Source organism: Equus przewalskii, chromosome 18 (genome assembly GCF_037783145.1).
Source record: "Equus przewalskii isolate Varuska chromosome 18, EquPr2, whole genome shotgun sequence".
Lineage (NCBI taxonomy): Eukaryota > Metazoa > Chordata > Mammalia > Perissodactyla > Equidae > Equus > Equus przewalskii.
In genome coordinates, this window is record NC_091848.1 from 19,459,307 (window position 1) to 19,479,755 (window position 20,449).

The 20,449-nt window shown below is 38.3% G+C and overlaps 2 long non-coding RNA genes across 3 annotated transcripts in view; one reads left to right on the top strand and one right to left on the bottom strand.

The window, feature by feature from the left end:
• The window catches only part of LOC139076995 (uncharacterized), a 77,741-nt gene extending 59,437 nt beyond the window's left edge, over positions 1-18,304 (bottom strand). Inside the window, exon 1 of one of the 2 annotated variants that reach the window (XR_011529099.1) lies at positions 1,654-1,919. This is a non-coding gene — a long non-coding RNA (uncharacterized lncRNA). Of the gene's footprint in view, positions 1-1,653; positions 1,920-18,013 lie in introns of those variants that run through there. The other variant, XR_011529098.1, reaches the window with a different exon arrangement.
• LOC139076996 (uncharacterized) lies at positions 1,936-3,247 on the top strand. The gene is made up of 2 exons (XR_011529100.1): positions 1,936-2,401; positions 3,073-3,247. It is a non-coding gene; the product is annotated as an uncharacterized lncRNA (long non-coding RNA).
• Positions 18,305-20,449: the final 2,145 nt, after the last annotated feature.

Here is a 20,449-nt window from a genome sequence, read left to right on the forward strand (position 1 = left end):
CAGCAGCGCCCCCTGGAGATGAGGAGCAGGACAGTCACCCGGGCTCCCCTACCAGTCCCTTCGGCCAACTTCACAACGTTCAATGCAAACACACATCTGGGCAAAACTACAGTTACTGCGTCCTGTACCTCCATGAATGTTTATCTCAGACCGATAATAAGCTCTCATTGGCATCTACACTTTTTAAAAGAAAAGTGAGGAAATAAATTATCCTAAGTAAATGTAACTGTTGAACAAAATCTTTCAGAATATAAAGTCCATTGACGAGGGGTTGAGATTCGCCCAGGAAGGTAGAAAGTGTGAATCAACATTCCAATCTATTCCTTAATGATCATTTTTATCTTTTCTTCTTATTGAGATACAATTGATATGTCACACTGTATTAGTTTTAAGTGTACAACATAATGATTTGATGTATGTATATATTGTGAAATTATTACCACAATAAGTTTAATTAACACCCATCACTGCACATGGTTACAAATTTCTTTTCTTGTGATGAAAACATTTAAGATCTACTCTCTAACTTTCAGATATAGAATACAGTGTTGTTAGTCATGCTGTACATTACATCCCCGGAATTTGTTTATCTGGTAACTAGAAGTTTGTACATTTTGACCACCATGAAGGTGGTTAATAATAATTTTTTAATTTTTGTTCTTGATAAGATGAAAATATACAGAAAACTATAGAGAGAAATATAACAACCCACATGTAAACCCTTCCTGGGGGAGTAACTGTTCATGTTTTGCCATTTCTTTTGCTTAATTTATTTTATAAAAGAAACAAAGCTTTATAGTTAACATTGAAGCCCTCTTTGCTCTCTTCCCCAATTTCAATCCCACAGTCCCTTCCCAGACTCAACTATTGCCCTGAATTCGATCCATGTCTTCTCAATCCATATTTTAATGCTTTTATTAAATATACACATCTCCGTAAATACATATCATCGTTTTGTGTGAATTTTTAAATTTATACAAATGCTGTTATACTCTAGACATCATTAGTACGCTGCTTTTTAAAATTCAGCTTTGTTTTTTAAAACATTTAAATTTAGTTTAATTTTATTATTGAATAGCTTTCTGTTACATAACCCTACTACAATTTATTTATCTTAATGTCCTTACTGATGGACATTAAGGTTATCTTTCTATTTTTTGAGGTTACAAACAATACTGCACTTAACATAGTTATGGATTTCTCCTGACACATATGGACAGGAAGCAAGATTCTTAGAGAAAAAAATAATAAATTGAAGCCTTTGAAATGCTTCTAAGGTGAAGTCTATAGGGTTTAGAAGATAAAGAGAGCTCACTGAAGCAAGAATGGGAGAGGAGCAACAGGACCTGGTTTGGTAACACAACACTGTGTTGATGAGGAGGAGGATAATATATTTTAAATAGCATTTTTACAAAATATACTTAAACAGAGCTAAGAAAAATATTACATTTAATTTCTGGTTGCAGAATGATGCTACTTTCCTTGAAAGAAAACTCTTCAAAGCAGGTAAAGCGATTACAGGTATATTCAGTTTCTGACAAGATAATGTTTTCACCCCTGGATCCTACCTTCTAGGTCTTTGTCTGAGCTCTGCCTCTCTAACGTTAGCTCTCCAGCACGGTCCCTCCGTTCTAGTCAAACCTCTCTACTTACCACACTGTAAATAAAACTTCTGTCTTGCCTCTTCCGTGACTTTGCTCCTGCTACGCACAGCCTGGAGAGACCCTGGTGAGGTTCATGGTATTCTTTCCCCCCTCTTGGTTCTTGTAATACTTAGTCTGAGCATCTCACTCAATCACTGACACACTCGTTGCAAATGGCATGTGTTTTGATGTAATGCAAATCAGATCTTTAAGATCTCAGGCAAGCGATTTGCAGATTCTGCTGCCTTCAAGTTCCAAGGTTGCTATAACAGTGACAGAAGAACCTAGATACGTTAGCCTGGTCTCTTTTCTTAGAAGTAGAACTTCTTTCTTAAAGTCTAATGAGTCACAACAATAGTACTGTGTTAATGAGACTATTATGATAAAAATAGCCAACATTTATGAATTGTTTTCTGTAGGTCAGGGTCTGTGCTAAACACTTGATATCTTTTATCTCATTTAATCCTTACTGTGACTCTATAGAAATGAAAGGCACAGAAAGATTAACTAAGTTGATTTAGGTCAGTCAGCTGCTAGGCAGCTGAGTCAGGGTCTGTCTTACTCCAGAACCTGATCACATTAAACTCTCTTCCATGTTAGTAACTACAGGAGTATGTTCCTTTTGTCTAGGAAGTGAATAAAAACTGTCCTGTCCATGGAAGGAAGGAAAAGCAATACGGAGGGGCGTAAAGAGTGTCAAATCTGGACCCACTTCAACTTGAGTTCAAATCCCATCTCTACTACTTCCTATCTGTGTGGTGAGCCCTAGTTTCTTTAAGATAGAACGTCTGCTGGGATCCTTGTCTGTTGATCCACAGATGATACTTAGTCTCTGTAGATTTTCTTATTCTGTGTTGTCATAGCATTTGGTGCATGTCTTTGTTTCAGCAGCTACGTTATATTATGCTTTTACACATTTATTTGTAATATCCTTTCATCAGGCCCCTAACTTGATGTGTCAGGCCCTGTTCCACATGCAGGGACACAGTGGTGAATTCACACAATAGCTCTGCTGTCACGGAACTGAGATTCCAATCAAGAAAGACAATAAAATATAAGGCTAGACAAATTCTATACAAAGAGCTAAAATTGGGTGATAGTGAGCAACTTGGTAGCTATTTCAGATTGGGAAATTAAGAAAGGCTTCTCTGAAAGAGTGAAATTTAAGCTACTAAATGGATCACAACAAGGATCCAGCCTTGCAAATATCAGGGGAAAGGAGGTCCAAGCAGAGGGAAGAACTAGGGCAAAGGAGATGGGTTCTCTCCCTACTACACCATGAGCTCCACCCAGAACCATTTTTGTGTGTTTCCGATTGCTTCCCCATGGTGTATTTTAACATGTTACTCTGTTCCTGTGTATTAATGAGCCATTGCTGCAACAATGCTGTATAACAAACCAAATAATTTCTCTGCTTTAAATCCTTCAGTGACTTCTTCTCATTGGACTTAGAATAAAATCAAATTGTAAAGTGAAAACTCTGAAGATAAGAATCGCATGTGTCTGGTTTGTTACCATGTCTCCAGTACTGGTTTTGGTGCCTGACATGAAGTAAATACTTGTACTTGTAGAATAACAATAAAGAAATGTGGGAATGAGCCTGGGCTCTGTACTCCAGCTCTTCAGTTCTTTCAAGGGATTACAACCCAGTTTCTCCTTTATATTTTAAACCACTCTCCTATAGTACTGGTCCTCTGCTGTTCAACATATGCATTTTTCCTATCTGAAAAACAAAACCAACTAACAGTAACAACAACAAAAAACCTCGCCTTTGATTCCTTTAGCTACCAACACTCTTCCTTCTCAAGCAATACAACTTCACTTGTCATTCACATTTGGAATATTACTTATACCCAGACTAAAATTTGCAAGTTGGCCATAACATCCATTCCACACAGCATTGCTTGTGATCAATTAACTCATTTTGCAGCAAAAGAAATGCAGCAAGGGGCCCATGCTCATGGAATTCACTGGTCTTACCATGATCTCCATTATCTTGAAGCAGCTCGCTTGACAGGATGGTGAAACAGCCTTTTGAAGACAGTTACAGCGCCAGCTAGGTGGCAACTCCTTGCAGGGCTGAAGCAATGTTCTCCAGAAGGCTGTATATGCTCTGAATCAGCATTGGATGTATGGTGCTCTTTCTCCCATAGCCAGGATTCACAGGTCCAGGAATTAAGGGGTAGACGTGAGAGTGGCACCACTCACTATTACCCCTGGTGATCCACTAGCCAAATTTTTGCTTCCCGTTCCTGTGACTTTATGCTCTGCTGGCCTAGAGGGCTTAATCCCAGAGGGAGAACTGCTTCCACCAGGAGACACAAAAATGATTCCATTGAATTGGAAGTTGAGACTGCCACCCAGCCACTTTGGGCTTTTCACGCCTCTGAATCAACAGGCAGAGAAGGGAGTCATGATGTTGGCTGGGGTGATTGATCCCGACTGCCAAGGGGAAATTGGACTCTACTCCACAATAGGGGTAAAGAAGAGCATGTCTAGAATACAGGAGATCCTTTAGGGTGCCTCTTAGTATTACCATGCCCTGTGATTAAGGTCAACGGAAAACATAAAACGACCCAAACCAGGCAGACCTACTAATGGCTCAGACCCTTCAGGAATGAAGGTGTGGGGCACTCCACCAGGTAAAGAGCCACGACGAGCTAAGATGCTTGGTGAAGGTGGAGGAGACACAAGATAGGTAGCAGAAAAAGATAGTTATAAATACCAGATATGATCATGCAACCAGTTACAGAAATGAGGACTATAATTGTCATGATATTTCCTCCTTATTTTGTTATGAATACATTTGTATAAATATATACATAAATATAGCCATATATCTTTGCTTTATATATAAAGCAAATATCTTTGTTTTCTTTCCTCTCTTATTCCCTTGTCATGTAACATAAGATATATAGACTTTATATCAATATTTAAGTATTGTTAATTTTATACCATAGTATTTAAGTTATGAGATATAAGAACACAAGTAAACATCACTCAAGGACTTTACCTTTTCTTCTGAGGAAGGGATTAGTGTATTTTCAGCTGTATGCAGGATAGTTGTATCATGTTAGATGAAATTATGACCCCTTATTGTCTTTATTTGGAGATTTACTATGATTTAACAGATGTATTTGGGTGCCAAATTGACAAGGAGTGGACTCCTGATGCTAATTTTATGCATCAGCTTGACTGGGTTAAGAGATGACCAGATAGCTGATAGAAGATTATTTCTGGGTGTGTCCATAAGAGTGTTTTTAGAAGAGATTAGCATTTAAATTAATAGATTGAGTAAAGAAGATCACCTCTTCAGTGTGGGGTGGGCATGATCGAATCCACTGAGGGCGTGAATGGAACAAAAAGGTGGAAGAGGGGCTAATCTGTTCTTTTTGACTAAACTGGGACACCCCTCTCCTCCTGCCCTTGGACATGGGCATTCCTGGTTTTCAGGCTTTTGGATTCAAGCTGGGATTTACCCCATTGGCCTCCAGATTCTCAGGCCTTTGGAATCAGATTAATATCATTGGCTCCCCTAGTTGTCAGGTTTTTGAACTCAGACTGAATTGCGCGTCACCAGATTCCTGATTCTTCAGCTTGCAGACAGCAGATCATGGGACTTCTCGGCCTCCATAATCACACGAGCCAATTCTATAATAAATCTCTTATATCTATCTCTATATCCTATTGGTTCTATTTCTCTGGAAAACCTTGAGTAATACACTCCCTCTTTCCTAAGATTCCGGTTTTCTTTCTATTTCTCCAGCCATCCCTTAATCTTCCTCATGGGCTGTTTGCTCCTCATTCTTCCCTCTTAAATATTTCATCCTCACCTCTCTGTTCTTTTCACTTTATGCATAATCCATGAAGAAACAAACTCAAACTCATAGCAACAGCTAATACCTATGAGAGTATGATACTCATGTCTTCTCATTAGCCTAGCATCTCCCAGGCGCCATAGACTTTATAATAACGGCATTTATTTATTGATTACTTACTACAATTCGAGAACTGTGCTTAGATCTTTACAAATATTGTTTGACTTATTGTTCCAAAGTTTTGAAGAAGATAAATAATTATTTTGTTTTTACAGAGGGGGAAACAAAGACGTAGACAGGTTCAGTGAATTGCCCAAGGCCACGGAAATAGTAACAAATCGGGGATTTGAATCCAGATTGCCTGACTCCGTGATTTTAAACCTTATATCATATTGCTTCATATTCAAGGGTTATTTAAGTTAATTACTTTCAAGCATTTTAAATGCAAATTATATCAGATATAATTCAAGATCCAAATTGAATTTCATGTATTAAAGAGAGAAGGCTATCCTAAAAAATATGCTTTCTGCGTAGAAAACCTTATCTCTTACTTTTTCATTTGTTTAAAATTGCTTGTCTATAAATATCCTCATGAAGCTTCTCTTGGAAGAAGGACCTTCAGGATAAAACAAAAGTATATTAAAGCACAGAATGTGTCGGCTTTGATCAATGGTTCAAGGCTAAAATTTCCAGCCTGATATTTTGTTTTGTTTAGTTGTGTTTTACTTTGCTTTTGGTTAATGCCCTAGCGGGCTCTTTATAACAGGAAATGGTGGATTAATGGCTGGATTTCTTTTCTCTGTCTAGAGAACTAGATGAGACAGACATACGGAGAAGAGATGCTTAACCAGATTATTAGAGAAATGGATCAAACATTCAAATGTCTAAAGGCCAGAGACAAAAACCTGAAACAGAGGATAATTAAGGGCATGGGTCTGCAATCGGATAATCTGTGTGCTGCACCCACCTTGCAATTTAGCCATGGGAAAATCATTTAAACAAGCTAGCCTCATGTTTCCCATGTGTAAAATAGAAATAATAATAATGCTTACCTCTTGGGATTCTTGTGAGTGATGATAAGATATGCAGGGGGTAGGATAGTGCTGTACACACAGTAAATATTCAACCAAAGTTGGCTAGGCTATTATTACCTATGCTTTTTCATATCTTCCTGCTCCCAGGCTTCACTATTTACTATTACTATTTAACTGTTTAACTATTCTACTCCACATGCCAGACACCCATGGCTGCATCCGTTGCATTGTAGTGCACTCTACCAGACATGCAGATGTGCTTTAGATAAAGATATCAGTGTATTTTTTCAGTCCCACCCTAAAAGAGGAAGCACGCTAGCAAGGCAAGACTGCTTAATGAAACGAACACCACCTGGAATTCAGAGACATTTGGCCAGGGGCTGCAATATCCATCAGTTTGTGTGGAATCAAGAGAAATTGGATTTAACTCTACCTTGTGTCAGTCTCATATCTGACTTAATCAAACTGTCTGAATAATGGTATGTTAATGGTGTGAAGATTGAAAGGCAAGCCCAGGGGAACCTAGAGCAGTATTTTGTATTTTTACATAGAATATTTAATGCTTGGAGGAAATTGGATGAGTCAGATCCTACCCAGCTGTTTTAGAGTGCATTATAAGTAATCCACATTATGGAAATTAATTAGAAGCTTTGGAGAGATGCATTACCACGTTCAGATTCTAATTTTGTGGGGCATGGTGGCACGGCGACTCAAATTCACCTACAATAATAATAGATCATATTTATATTTACTGCGTATGGAGCTTTTTGATACATACTAGTTAATTTGATCCTTAATAAAATATTGTTGGTTAAAGAAGCAATCCTAGGGGCCTGCCCTGTGCCAAGTGGTTAAGTTCGTGCGCTCCACTTCAAAGGCCCAAGATTTCGCTGGTTCAGATCCTGGGCACAGACATGGCACTGCTCACAGGCCATGCTGAGGCGGCGTCCCACATAGCACAAACAGAAGGACCTACAACTAGAATATACAACTATCTACTGGGAGGCTTTGAGGAGAAGGAAAAGAAGAAAAAGAAAGAACATTGGCCACAGATGTTAGCTCAGGTGCCAATCAGAAAAAAGAAGCTATCGTTTACCTAGCGCCATTTTATGTATTCCAAAATATTGTCACCTTTGGGAGGTTGGTGTAACTTTTCTAACTCCATAGTTAGTGCACCACAAACAGCACTCACCTCAGAGCTGCCTCATTTAAGAGACTATGACTTTCTCCCAGGGCATGTTTATGCTCTAATAAAATCCTGATTTATGGATCTAGCCATTTACTGTATAATAGTGGTGATGATGTGAGGTTGTGCAAATCCTAGTGCTGTGTATTATGGAGGATCAGATCCTATCTTTCCACAGTGTTTACGCTCTAGAACTCAAAGCATCTTTAGTCATGTGCTTCGTTGTTATAATGTAGTCTTCTAGAAAGTGCATGCAAAGTTGTGTAATTTTCCTCCATTTCTCCTTTAGTGCCACTCTTTTGTGTTTTCTAAATATTTTCCCCACAGAGGCCCTCATGCTGGCAGCATTATAGCCCCTCTTCCAGACCTGACCCCCAATTAGCTGAAACATAAGATGCTCTCGAGTAAACATCACTGATGTACACACAGTTCTGTAAAAACAACCAACTAGGGACCAATTGGCAGAATTGTTAAAAGTGCTCTCAGCAACGTGTTTGACAGATCTCTCTGCCATGCGACATCCCCTCTTGAACACAACTACAGCTTTGTCCCTCTCCTCTTGTGAGGAGGCTCCTCACAACCATCTTTTCATTCAGTGCTTCTCTAACCTGGACACAGGCCTTACAGATCAGTGAATCTATCCTGCATCCGAGTTCCACTGCCACCTGCACATACTCATGATGAGAACTCAGGGTTCTTTCACACATTTTGAGCAAAAGGAAAACACTGAACTTGGTACATAGTAAAAATAATACAAATCTTCCTCAAATCAAATAAATGCAAATCTTTCTCAATCTAATAAACCTGTATTTTGGAGAAAAAGTAAATTCATTCACATGGATGTTTATTTTAAAATCACTTAATGCATATGTAAAATTACTCTTTCCCACACATACTCTAGTAAATGCCATCTATGATTAATATATCACGATTCTGAGTTCAAGTTCACCAATCTACTCTTTTACTCTTTAATCAAAAACTCAAAGTCCCATTTTGACAAGGTTGAAAGTGCTTCTTCTGCAGAATAGATTAATCCTATTTACAGAAGGAAAAAGAAAAATAACCTTAGAATGATGTTTTCCCTTCTACTTAAAAACTCACTTTTCATATAATTGTACGAGACTGTCTCCTTTTAGGGGTCAGTGCAATACTAAAAGATTTCAGCTGACTCACAAAATGAGGGTATTAGGGTTCAATTAAGATGTGTTAAAATTAATACACTGGTTTTGGGGATCTTTTTTCTTTATTTCAGTCTGTGTGATAAGACACTAATGAGTGACCTTGTGGGCTTTGGCAGGAAGTTTCCTATTTCCGATTCTGTGAAGTCTACCCCAAACTCTATGAGATGGATATTTAAAAAATTAAAAATCTCTAACTTTATGGCCACGAAAGTGAACCCAGGAAGGTGATTTTATCAGGCCAGATAGCATATTAGTGGTGGAGATAGGATCCGAAACCAGACATTCAGACTTAAGGAAAGGCCATCTTGCTAAGGTCCTGCTCCCTCTTTAGAGTAGTGATATGCCCGAATGTAGCCTATAGTATCAGCGCGTGCTCGCATATCATTATGTCTGTGCGTGCCTGTGAAGTACGGGGTCATAGGTCTTTCACGTTGACAAAAACAAAGAAACACACACACCCCCCATCATTTTGTTAGAAAGAAATAAATGATTGTCCCTTGAATGGGCACAATGCATACATGCATACATACCACGCAAAACTCTACCAGAAGATTCACTTTCTAAGAAGCAGTTTTCTTACAGATTGTTGTTTCTATTATTATAAAACGTTTGCACTGAATTTTGACCACAGTACAAGTACAGTCAGTACAGCCCTTTATGCCAAATTAATGCCAAGGAACCACCATCAGTCAGTGTAGACCCCCTCCATACTCCACCCTTCCAATGGCTTTGTCAACCCACAGACTGTGTTAAATGGAGCTGAATTAAATGCAACTAGAAAGTGGAGAAAACTCTATATTTCTCAGATTGTTACATCATTTTCACTGTTTCCTTGAGGGGAGAGGAGGAATAGTGTTTGTTCAACACTTACTAAAACAAAGAGAACTTCAGCACACAATATCTGGTTCAATGTTTCCACTCATCCATAAATTAAAGGGTAGCTTTATTATCTCCATTTCCCAGGTGAAGGTACCTGAGGCTCAGAGATGCCAAATTACTGGCCCAGGTTCTCATTACTTATAGGTACCTTAGCCTGACTCCCAACACGTGTCAACTTTTGAGCCAATATGACTTCCCTTTCATCATGCTACAAGCCACGAGCACCCCAGAAGGACCAAGTGGTATAAAGTTGAGCTGAGGGAATTGCGGGAGGCAGCTTGGCTCTTGCAAGTCTGGAGCCAAAGCAGAAACTAGAATTTCCATTGTTGAGCCACCTTTGTCCATACCAGCCTTGTCACAAAACTAGGGGGAAGCAGATCCTAGAGAAGGAATAAATGGAAGGAAGATTCCAGGTAGTCCAGGGGGCTCTCTCCCAGATCATTTACTATCGGAAATGAAGGCACAGAGTGGTGGAGCAGAGGGCTAGCTAAGGCGGCTTTAGTTGCCACAATAATCTTTATCACCGCCTCCCCTCAATAATTAGTAGATACAACCTAAGTAGAAAGTTTGCTTTATATGCAAACACAACCTCAACACAACACCCCAGCTGTACTCTTCCTCCAATCCTTTCAACAAGATTATCACCCCTAAACTTATCCATATAGAAATTTCGAGACGATCGCTTGTTCCTTTATATTGCAGCTAATTCTTCCTCACTTCCTAAGGAAGCGTCCCATTCCACACTAGAATAGCCCCCAATACACAACTCAGGTAGTTGTGAGAGAGTATAAGGTACAGATCCAATTCTCAATTATGAACAAATTAAAGCTTGTACAAAAACTAGACCAAGAAAGTGAGGCAGGAAGATGGGACGACAGCAGAGGAGAATTGGAGAAGCCATGAAATATTAATAGACAGCATCCCTAATAAAACTCAAGCACAGATGCGCAAGGTTGGATTCCAAGGGGAAAAAAAATAACTAAGAAAAAGAAATCATTTGGGGAAAAAAAGTAAAAAATGGCCTCATTACAGTGACAGTTTGGGGCAGAAATAAAATCAGAAGTGGAAAGAGCCAGCAGGCCTTCTTTCACTACACAGACTAAATTAGCGTTCAGTCTGGGAGAAAGTGCACTAACGGATGCCGGGTTCAACAACAATGCCTCTGGCAGTGGCAGAAACACTAACAAAAGCAACCTGCAGCTGAGAAACAAATGGCCAGGTCATTAAACAAAGAGACGCACATCCTCCAGCACCAGCACTTTAAAAAGACTGGTGTCTGTGCACCAAGACATTGCGAGAACTTTCTGCATGAAATGTGCCTTCATGAGATACGTAGGGCTGCCATAAACCAATCCTTTGCTCTGGGTCCTGAAACCATAAACAAAGCAAAAATAACATCAAATTTGTGTCACTCTTGAAGCTACCTAAGCAAATTTTAAGCCGGTTAAAATTTATTTAACCTGCCCTAGCATGCCTTTCCCACACACATCAAGGAATATGGACATATGTGCAAAAGAACTTTGTTCTGGTAAGAAGACACAATCTATTTTGTTAAAACGGTTATGAAAAGGATCAAAAGAGTTCATCGATTCATTTATGCCTTCACATCTTTAATAAGTACCTACTACACACATGTTGAGCTCTGTGCTAGGCCATGGGAATACAAAGAGAAATATATTCGATTTTTTTAAATGATTCATCTTTTTGACTCTATGTTGATTGACTCTGCCTTAGAATTTGCATTTGGTTTGGAGCCCCCGATTCTGGTAAACCAGAGAAGGACCCAGGAAAGTTCTGAGAAGAGCATCACGGGAGGAGCAGTTGCAGGAATAAGAATGATTAGCTTGGAGATCCTCCAGGCACTTACTTTCTTCAAACATTTAAAGAGCTGACTTTTAAAGAGAGGGTAAATGTGTGCTGCGGGGCTCCAGAGGACAGAACAGCAGAAGGTGTAGGGATAAAAATTTTAACCTGATAAAAATAAGGAGCAGAATGGGCTGCCTTAGAAAAGTGTGAGTTTCCCAACTCTGAAAATAATCACATAGAGGCTGAATAACCAACCTGTTAGAGATAGCCTAATGGGGCTTTCAGCTCTTGTAGGAAATCAGATTATATCTATTAATCTAAGGTAGTGGAGATAGTTATTTTAGAAGAATCAATCTCATTAATTCATTTTATATTGAAAACTCATAAGAATAGCATTTTATAACTAAAATTACACTATATTATCTATATTAGGATTTTATTTAGTGATAAGGTTATGAAAAGGTGGACCCATAGCAAGCAATAAATATGCTCACCTTTGGGGATTAGGGAAGAGTAAAGTGCAGTAGAATGGAGTAGGTGACTTTAGTTCCTCAAACTCCTGGTGGAGTTAGGATTTAGAAATTTTTTTAAAGTTTATCTCTCCTACTTGTGCCACAGTTTCATTGTGAACAAATAGTAAGGGTAACAACAGTGAATCTCCAAGTGCAGGCCTGGGCCTCCTCACACATTGGGCACCACCTGGTATCTAATGGAGATACACTGCTTTTTCAGACAGAAATAGTCATTACCACTGGTTGGTCATGAAATATATGGTTTGAGTACCTTATGCCTGAGTGTGCATCATTTGTATGAATGTTGCCTATTTTAATTGAATGTCTGGTTGGTCAGTAGTTATTTTGGTCCTGGGTATTACAAGGCAGTTCTATGTAGGCTATCAAATTCCTTTGCAAATCTGTTGAAGTGGCAGTTGTTACAGGATTAACTGGATCAACAGAGTCTAGGGAGTCTGAAGTTGAATCAGAATTGGATTCCTCTGCCAGACAATCTTTATCCCCTTTGGAATCATCCAAAAAATCTTTCATACTCTTGCTTCTCCTTCTTGCAAGAGATAGTTCTCTAATGCTAAGGCCTTTTTATTGGTTTTTTTAACATATTATTTCTTCCTATAATTAGATAAATTAAAAGTACAAACACAAAAATGGGTGGTGGGTGAGGGTAATATCTATCAGGTATTAATATAGTTTAGAAAAATAATATTTGGACAATGTGGTACTAACTGTAAGAACAGACAAATCTGAAACAGAAGCATGTGGAAAAATTTAGAACGTGATAAAGGATGTACCCCAATAAGTGGCATTTGGAAAACTAGCTAACTACTTGGGGGGAAAAGTTAAATTCCCGCATTTTACCATAATAAATTCCATCAAGATTATAGAAATATGCATGAAAAATATATAAGCCATACTGATAGTAGGAGAATATAACTTTATTTTAAATGACATCGTGATAGAGAAAGTCGTTCTAGTCATGACACCAAAAACAGAAACCAAAAGTGAAAGCTGATAAATGCAATTACCTAAAAATTAGAACAACATCCCATATAACAACAAAGGAAATCATCAATTAAATGCAAATATAAACTGGGGAAAGTATTTGCAACATATTTGATCTGACTACATAAATGGTTCTTAAAGTGAATACGAAAAAGAGAAAAAAGTACCCCCCCAAAATGGCCTTAGTATGTAAAGAAGTAACCAGTAAAAAAGAAATTAAAATGGCTAGTAAACATTTTAAATGCTCAGAGCCATTAATAATCAGAGAAATAAAAATTATAAAGACAAGAAAATGCAAAATTTCCCTATTAGAGTGGAGAAGAAAAAGATAATACCTATATCCAAGAGGTGAAGAAATAGAAACTTACATACTCTGCTGGTAGCAGTGTAAATTTTTAAAACATTAATCACTCGATTAATTTAAATGTTTTAAAACATTTCTGGCTTGCAGATTGCAAAATATATTGAATCAATCAATATGTGTATATCTTTTGACACAGAAATTTTCCTTCTAGGAATTTATTCTAAGGAAAAAAATTAGACTATGTAAAACCTTAAAATGAAATAGTATCCATTAAAGATTACAATGTAGATATACATTATTTTTATGGAGAAGTATTTATGTGATTGCCAATAATTTCCTCTTTTAAAGGATATTGTAATAAATTTGCTTCTACATGTATTGGTATATTTATTCACATAGAGTTTCTTCCTTTCGTGAGATTAGTCGTTCCGTGCCCTGACCTTTTCTCCTCTGTATATAAAGGTCTCATTTGCCTCACACGAATTCCAGATCTTCTCCCCTTTGGTCTGCCATTGAGGATTTCTGTCTATCTATCTATCTATCTATGTAAAATAGCCTAATCTGAATCTAATAGTATAATTAATGTGATAACAGTGCCCTAATTAGTATGCAATCAGTGCCCACCCTGAGGCAAAGCCGTCAGACAGAGTCAACAGAATAGTATTAGCATTTGGACCAACAAACCAGTTCAACCACATGTGCAAACAAAAGGAACACCTCTACCATTATGTCTGCCATCACTTTGGACCACTTAAAGGGCATGTTGAGAACACACCACCTAAATAACCAGCAATTAGTGCCTTCTAGATGAGTTGTGCCGTATGTTGAGACACCATCGCTTAAGATTTTTAAGTGTAAGTATCAAACCCTCAATGTTTTACCTTCACATACCACTCTTAGCCAAGAATTACTTTCAGCTATCACTGGCAGAGGGACTTGGAGGATTAGGGGAAAGTTAAGAAGGGAAGAAAGGTGACGAAAAGCTTACTTGCCTTTCCACACTAGCGAGAAAACATCTTAGTGCCTAAGATTTAGGTTAATGACTGCCATCTATCCTTCACCTCTGACCTCTGCTTTACTTCACCTGAGTCTGTCTACACATGGTATTGAGAACTTTTATACCTGCCACGCCTTCCCCTGTCCTCATTTACTCTTCTCCTTTATCTTCTTTATGAAATTTCCAAATCCCTTAATCACCCTGAGCATTCTTTGATGATGAAGTCCTGTCTCCTAGTGCTTCCTTACTTGCTGGCCAAAGGATGCTCCTGTATCCTACCATCTGAAGAGTCTTTGGGAAAGCCAGGTTCGGGGGTAAGGAGATACCTAAGATATACAATAATCTCAAGTGTTTTGCTGTTAATAATGAGTTTCACCATGGGAAAACCAAGTGCGAGGACAAAGTGGAACTTCTCTGGGATGTCTTCTTTGAAAGAGGGTCAGAATAAAAGAAATAAGTGAGGCACAAATACATCTGAATCTTAAAGCTCAGCAGCTGGGGTCTCCCTTCCCGAGGCCTCATTCAGTTAAAATTCTCCTCTGAATTGCTTTCTCTGAAATCCTTGTGCTGCTGTTCTTCTAGGCAAGAATTCTCCTTTCATTTGTTGGGTAAGTCCAGCCTCTGACAGAGCCTTGCATGAAATATGCACTTGATAATGTTTGATGAATGAATTAATGTGAAGGAATAAGCTAAGTTTCCCCTCTTCCTTTTGGTTATCATGAGAGGATAAGGATCCAAATTTGTAAAGATAAAGTTAAGTATGAAATCCTTAAATTTTGTAAGAAGCTCAGTTAAATCTAGCACCCAGCTTCCTTTGCCTGCAGCTGAAAGGATACATATCAGAGCAAGACGCATGTCTCTAAATTTACATCAGACCCTACAGGTGCTCTCAAAGATAATAAAGATACAGACTGTGTCTAGCAGGAGATGAAAATCAATGAGAGACAAGCAAATTACGAACAGATACACAGCACAGACATAAAACATATAAAAGAATATACAGAAATATGTGTGTCCAAATTTAAAAGGAGATCATTGGATTAGGAAAGCTGATAACTGGTAGGCTGGAGAGAGTCCACACTGCGTACCACTCTGGGCCCTGGTCCTTGGCTGTTTTCCACCACAATTAGTTATCTGGCAACCTTGCAAGATCTTAATAAAAATAACTCATAAGATTTAGTCACATAAGAAAGGCCATCAAAATGAGTGATTACAAATGTTTTGAAAGGGTCACAAGCTAAGTCAGCATTTAGGATATGCTTTTAAAAAATTGCCTATCTCTTTCTTCTCCAAAGAAAACACCAGAAGAATATTGTCACAACTCTGGCACCCTCACTCCATCCCCTCAAATCTATTAACATCACATTGTGAAGTTCGTGCCATTGTCAGGAGTCCAATAAAATCCCAGAGAATTTCTTTCCTTTTTTCCTTTCTCAGAGGAATAACTTTTTTCTAACCTTGTTACACACATTTCCGCACTTTCCAGCCTAGTTCATACCAGATGTATTTTCACCTGCAATTACATCAGTTTTCACAACCCAAAGGACCTTAAAAAGACATAATGACACTATTTATATAAATAATGATACTCAAGAGATTGTGTAACACTCCTCACAGTTCACAAAACCCATTTACACTTAGTTGTCATTTTAAACTTAAAACCACCCTATGACTTGTTTGGGCAGATTATGATGTGTTTTCCACTTTAAGGAAGAGAAAAATGAAGCTTAGAAAGGTTAAGGGAAATTCTCAAGGTTAACATAGCACATAAATGGTAAAGTAATTCTTGAAAACCATGTGTCTACCTCTAAACCTGTGATCATGCTGCACCTGTATATGGGATGCCCAGCTGGCAAAAAGAGGAAAAGGGGTACTAAAGTCTTTTCCAGCATCCCTAGCATGGAGGTCTGGAGGTCAAATGATTTACTAAATGCAATGTACCATCATACCAACAGCTCCACTAATTACCTCTTCCCTGTTATCCTACTTTTTCCACTAGAAAATGTCACTTCTCAGGTAAGATCAGTTACATAATTTTTAGGAACTAATGTTCTGTTCTTAGGGTCTTCCCAATGCAAAATTGAAGAGGAGATAAAAAACGTTATCCAGAGATTTTATTATTAACTCTTCAGGCATCTTTCTTAGTTTTTGGATGTTTCTGTTTACCTCATACCCCCAGACTTCCAGGGTTTTCCTCAGGCTCTCATCATCCAACAATCCATCTGATCCACCCTCTCCGGGAAGAACCCTACACACTTGCTTTTTTGCCATCTTTCCCGTGTCATTAGAAAGAGGCAAAAAATAGTTCACACTAAGACATTAATGATAGCAATTTGATGAGTGGATTTATCTTCTGACGGCAAAAGCATTTCTTTTGTGAATGTCTAGGGGATCATTCCAATTATCAGTGACAAGCTACAAGGGGAGAAAGGGAAAATATTTGGAAACAGTCTTGCTAGCAACTGCTAGCCCTAAGCCTCACCACAACTGTTAATCTGGATATTTTCATGTATACAACCCTGGGTTGACATAAATAATTTGTCTATATTGCTCTTAAAATAAAGAATTACATTTCTTAAAAGGTTTAGACTACTACACAGCAATATTGTCTTATCAAAAATAATAAACTATTATTTGCAAATAACTACATTTACTTTCAACATGTTGTAAGAGAAATCTGTAGAAGACAGAGCAAAGGGGCTGGATTCTGTGGAAGTTCTCCAGTGGATCTTCCAAGGGAAGAAAATGGCTCCTTTCTCTGAGCCTTTTGAAACCTTGATTACATTAGTTTTTAGAAAATGTGCAAAGGAAACACTATTTCAGAGAAGGCCCTGAAATTCGCATATTTCTTGGAACTCTGGTGCCTCATGGGTGACAGCATATGTCGTTGTTAACCTTGTGTTGTGTTTCTGAACCAGTGTCCAGCACAGCCTCTGAGGCCATCTGCTTTCTATGGTTGTCAGCCCTGAAAATAACCTGAGATGGCTGAATCCCTGGAACGTATTTTTCCTACTGTTTTGATTAGAAAAGCACTTCCACCCTAATCAATCTTTCTGTTTTAACTCAAGCATGGATTTGACAAACTTCCTAGGTTTGATTCTTTAGTATACACTGTAGACTTTACATTCCCAGTTGATATTGAACAGTGGGGAAGTTTCACTGCACATGCAACAGAAGGCTATGAACTCACATTTGCTTTGCTCTCTGTCCATGGAAACGGACAGGAACTGAATAAAACCACAGGGCAGGGATATTAGGAATCCCTTATGCTGGTATTTTCTTTGAGTTAACCCTTTCAGCATTCTCGTTACTCATTTAGATACTTCCGGTTATGTAATTTTGCTATATCTCATCTATTATGTTTCCCTGCTTATAATGTTTCTAATTAGAAATTACCTGTGTCTAATGGTTGAGGCACATCATCTAAAATTGTGTGCTCAATAAATGTAAAAACAAAACATCTGAAAACACAGAACTGTTCCATGCAGATTTATGATCCTAATAGGATCATCTTTGTCCCAATTAAGCAAGCCTACTTGAAAAAAGATGGTTGACACATTGTTTTCATAAAAAGACTTTTTTAAAAGAAAGTCTCAAATAATGCTAGAAGAAAAAGACCACAGTGGGAGACACGGGGAGAACATTACTTACTAAGTCTGTGCATTTAGAAATCTTGGAGACAGGAATTGAATTGCTTTGTTTCTGAGCTGGACGGTGCTCTCCGGAAATCCTCCTGTGACTTCTTTCATTGCCTTCATTCAATTTTATATTGTTTTGAAGGTCCAGGCAGAGAGGATATGTAATTGGACATTTGGTGAATGCAGAGGAGTGAAATTGTGTCCAAAGTTATTAGCTTATCTTCGTTTGAAGAGCAGGAGAACATTTTATTTCATCTAACTTTTTATAGCAATCAATTAATTCTTTGCTTCAAGGATGACAACGGACTGCCTTTATTCATTCTCATGGAAACATTGACATCTAGTGGGTCACTGCATTAATGCAGCACAGCCCAAAGGCTCAGAAAAATACTCAAATCTTGGGGATATTCAATGTGGTGTGCTTTCTGTGATTAATTAATTTGACCCATTGATTGTTCTAGCTAACCTTTGCCTGTAAGTGTGGATAAAAAATAATATCAAAGAAAGTTGAAGAAAATAAACTTAGCATACCTAACCAGTAGCTTTCAGACACCCTGTAAATAAATTCTTAAGGATTATTTTAGTTGAAGATTTAATTGTTATTCATAGGAACCCAAATTAGTAATGGTTCACAGAGTTTTAGTAGTGATAGGAATTAACCCTTAGTGTTGGAAGACCTGTATAGTGTGGCACAGTAATTCTTAAACCTTTTTATTCAGAGATTATCTTGATGAAGAGTATGAGCACTCTGCCAAGAAATTGTGTATATGAGCAGCCACACTAAATTCTGTATACAATTTCAAGGGTTGCATAGAACCAGTGAAGCTTGAGCTGGTAAAGAACTCCAGAACTGCTAATAATGATAGGAAACTCTTATAGCACTTACGATGGGCCAGACACTGTTCCAAGTGCTGTTCATGTATTAATTCATTCAATTATCATAACTTTTCTAAGTAGATATTATTATTAACCCATTTCGCAGAAAAGGAAACTGAAACACAAAGCTATAAAAATATTTGCCCAAAGCCACATAGGCACTTGCCAGGTGGAGTTAAGATTCAAACCCAGGTAGGCTGATCCCAAAGTGCATGCTCTATTACATTGCCTGGAGCCTCTCAGAGGAGTACTGCAGAGATGGCTAGATGCGCAGATAGAAATCTTACATATTGCTCACAGCATGGCCAATCTCTCTTAGCAATCTGTTCAGACTACTTATTTTCTATGCCCCAGTTGCCCAGAATTACATCACAACAGACAAATATGCACTACCTAATTGGGAAAGAAGGAGGCAGGTGGAGAAATAAGGTGATATGCTTTGGAGCATTTAAAAGGGAGATGTAACGCAAGTCTGAGTTACTAGGACCTTCAAGTTCTATATGTTGGGCTGATAGCCAACAGGAGTACAAAAGACTAGTACATTAATCACAAAAACACTGAACTTGAGCAAATAATGTCAGTTTTGGGGGCAAGAAATGTCACAGATCTTCTTTGTTCTGTAGGATCTCTAATTTTTTACCTTCATGTCTTATACTACAAAAAGCTCCTTCGAAGCAAACTACCTGGATTATCTCTCCTGTGGTCACACTAAGAGAGCAGGTCTACAACGTCTGCTCCCTGGCATGCAGTTCTCCTGGAGGGCAATGGTAGGAGGTTAGAAGCCAGAATGTACTGGGTTACCACCTCCCAAAATGTCCCTTAATCCAACACTGGACCATCTCATCCTACCTATGTCCTTCCCCAGAGGTTGCTGGGAGATGAGGGGAAGAGGCTATTGGTCAGCGATAAGCCTGTCTCAGTAGAGCCTTTCCCCCAAACCCCAAAGCACTTAGCTGTGATAGAACAATGTCCTTTGGAATCCATTTCTAGCTGGTAAGAGAGGGAGTGGGAGATCTCTGAAAAAGATATGCTTATTTCCAATGCATCCTTCACAAACGTAGACACTCTAGTTCTTTGACCTCGCTGTGCATTATCCCTTCAAAATGGATACAGTGAAGATTTTAAAAGCATTATCTCCTATTCTAGGGAGTTTTCCCTTCCCCATCCTTGATCAAAACACTCAACCAAGCTAGAAATAGTGAATTTGTCACACAAATGCAACTGGGTTTGTTAACACAGAACTTTTGAAACAGATAAAGAGGAACAGACGTGAAGGTTCATGGATGGTAAAATGTTTTCTCCAGAGTATCCCGACGAATCTAAAAGAAAGGTGCACGTGTTTTCCAATTAGGAAAATGCCTGCCGAGCAATGGGTAATGCCATATGTCTAAGCTTCTTAAATGGAAACGAACAGCCAAAAGCTTTTTGCTAAAAAAGAAAAGAAAAGGATTATTTCTGTTTGTGATCCGCTATTCTGAACTTCTGAAATATCATCATTGAATTTCTATTATCTCTACTATTATGTTGTGTACTTGGACTATTTGATAGTGATGTCGTAATTCTATAACTAATC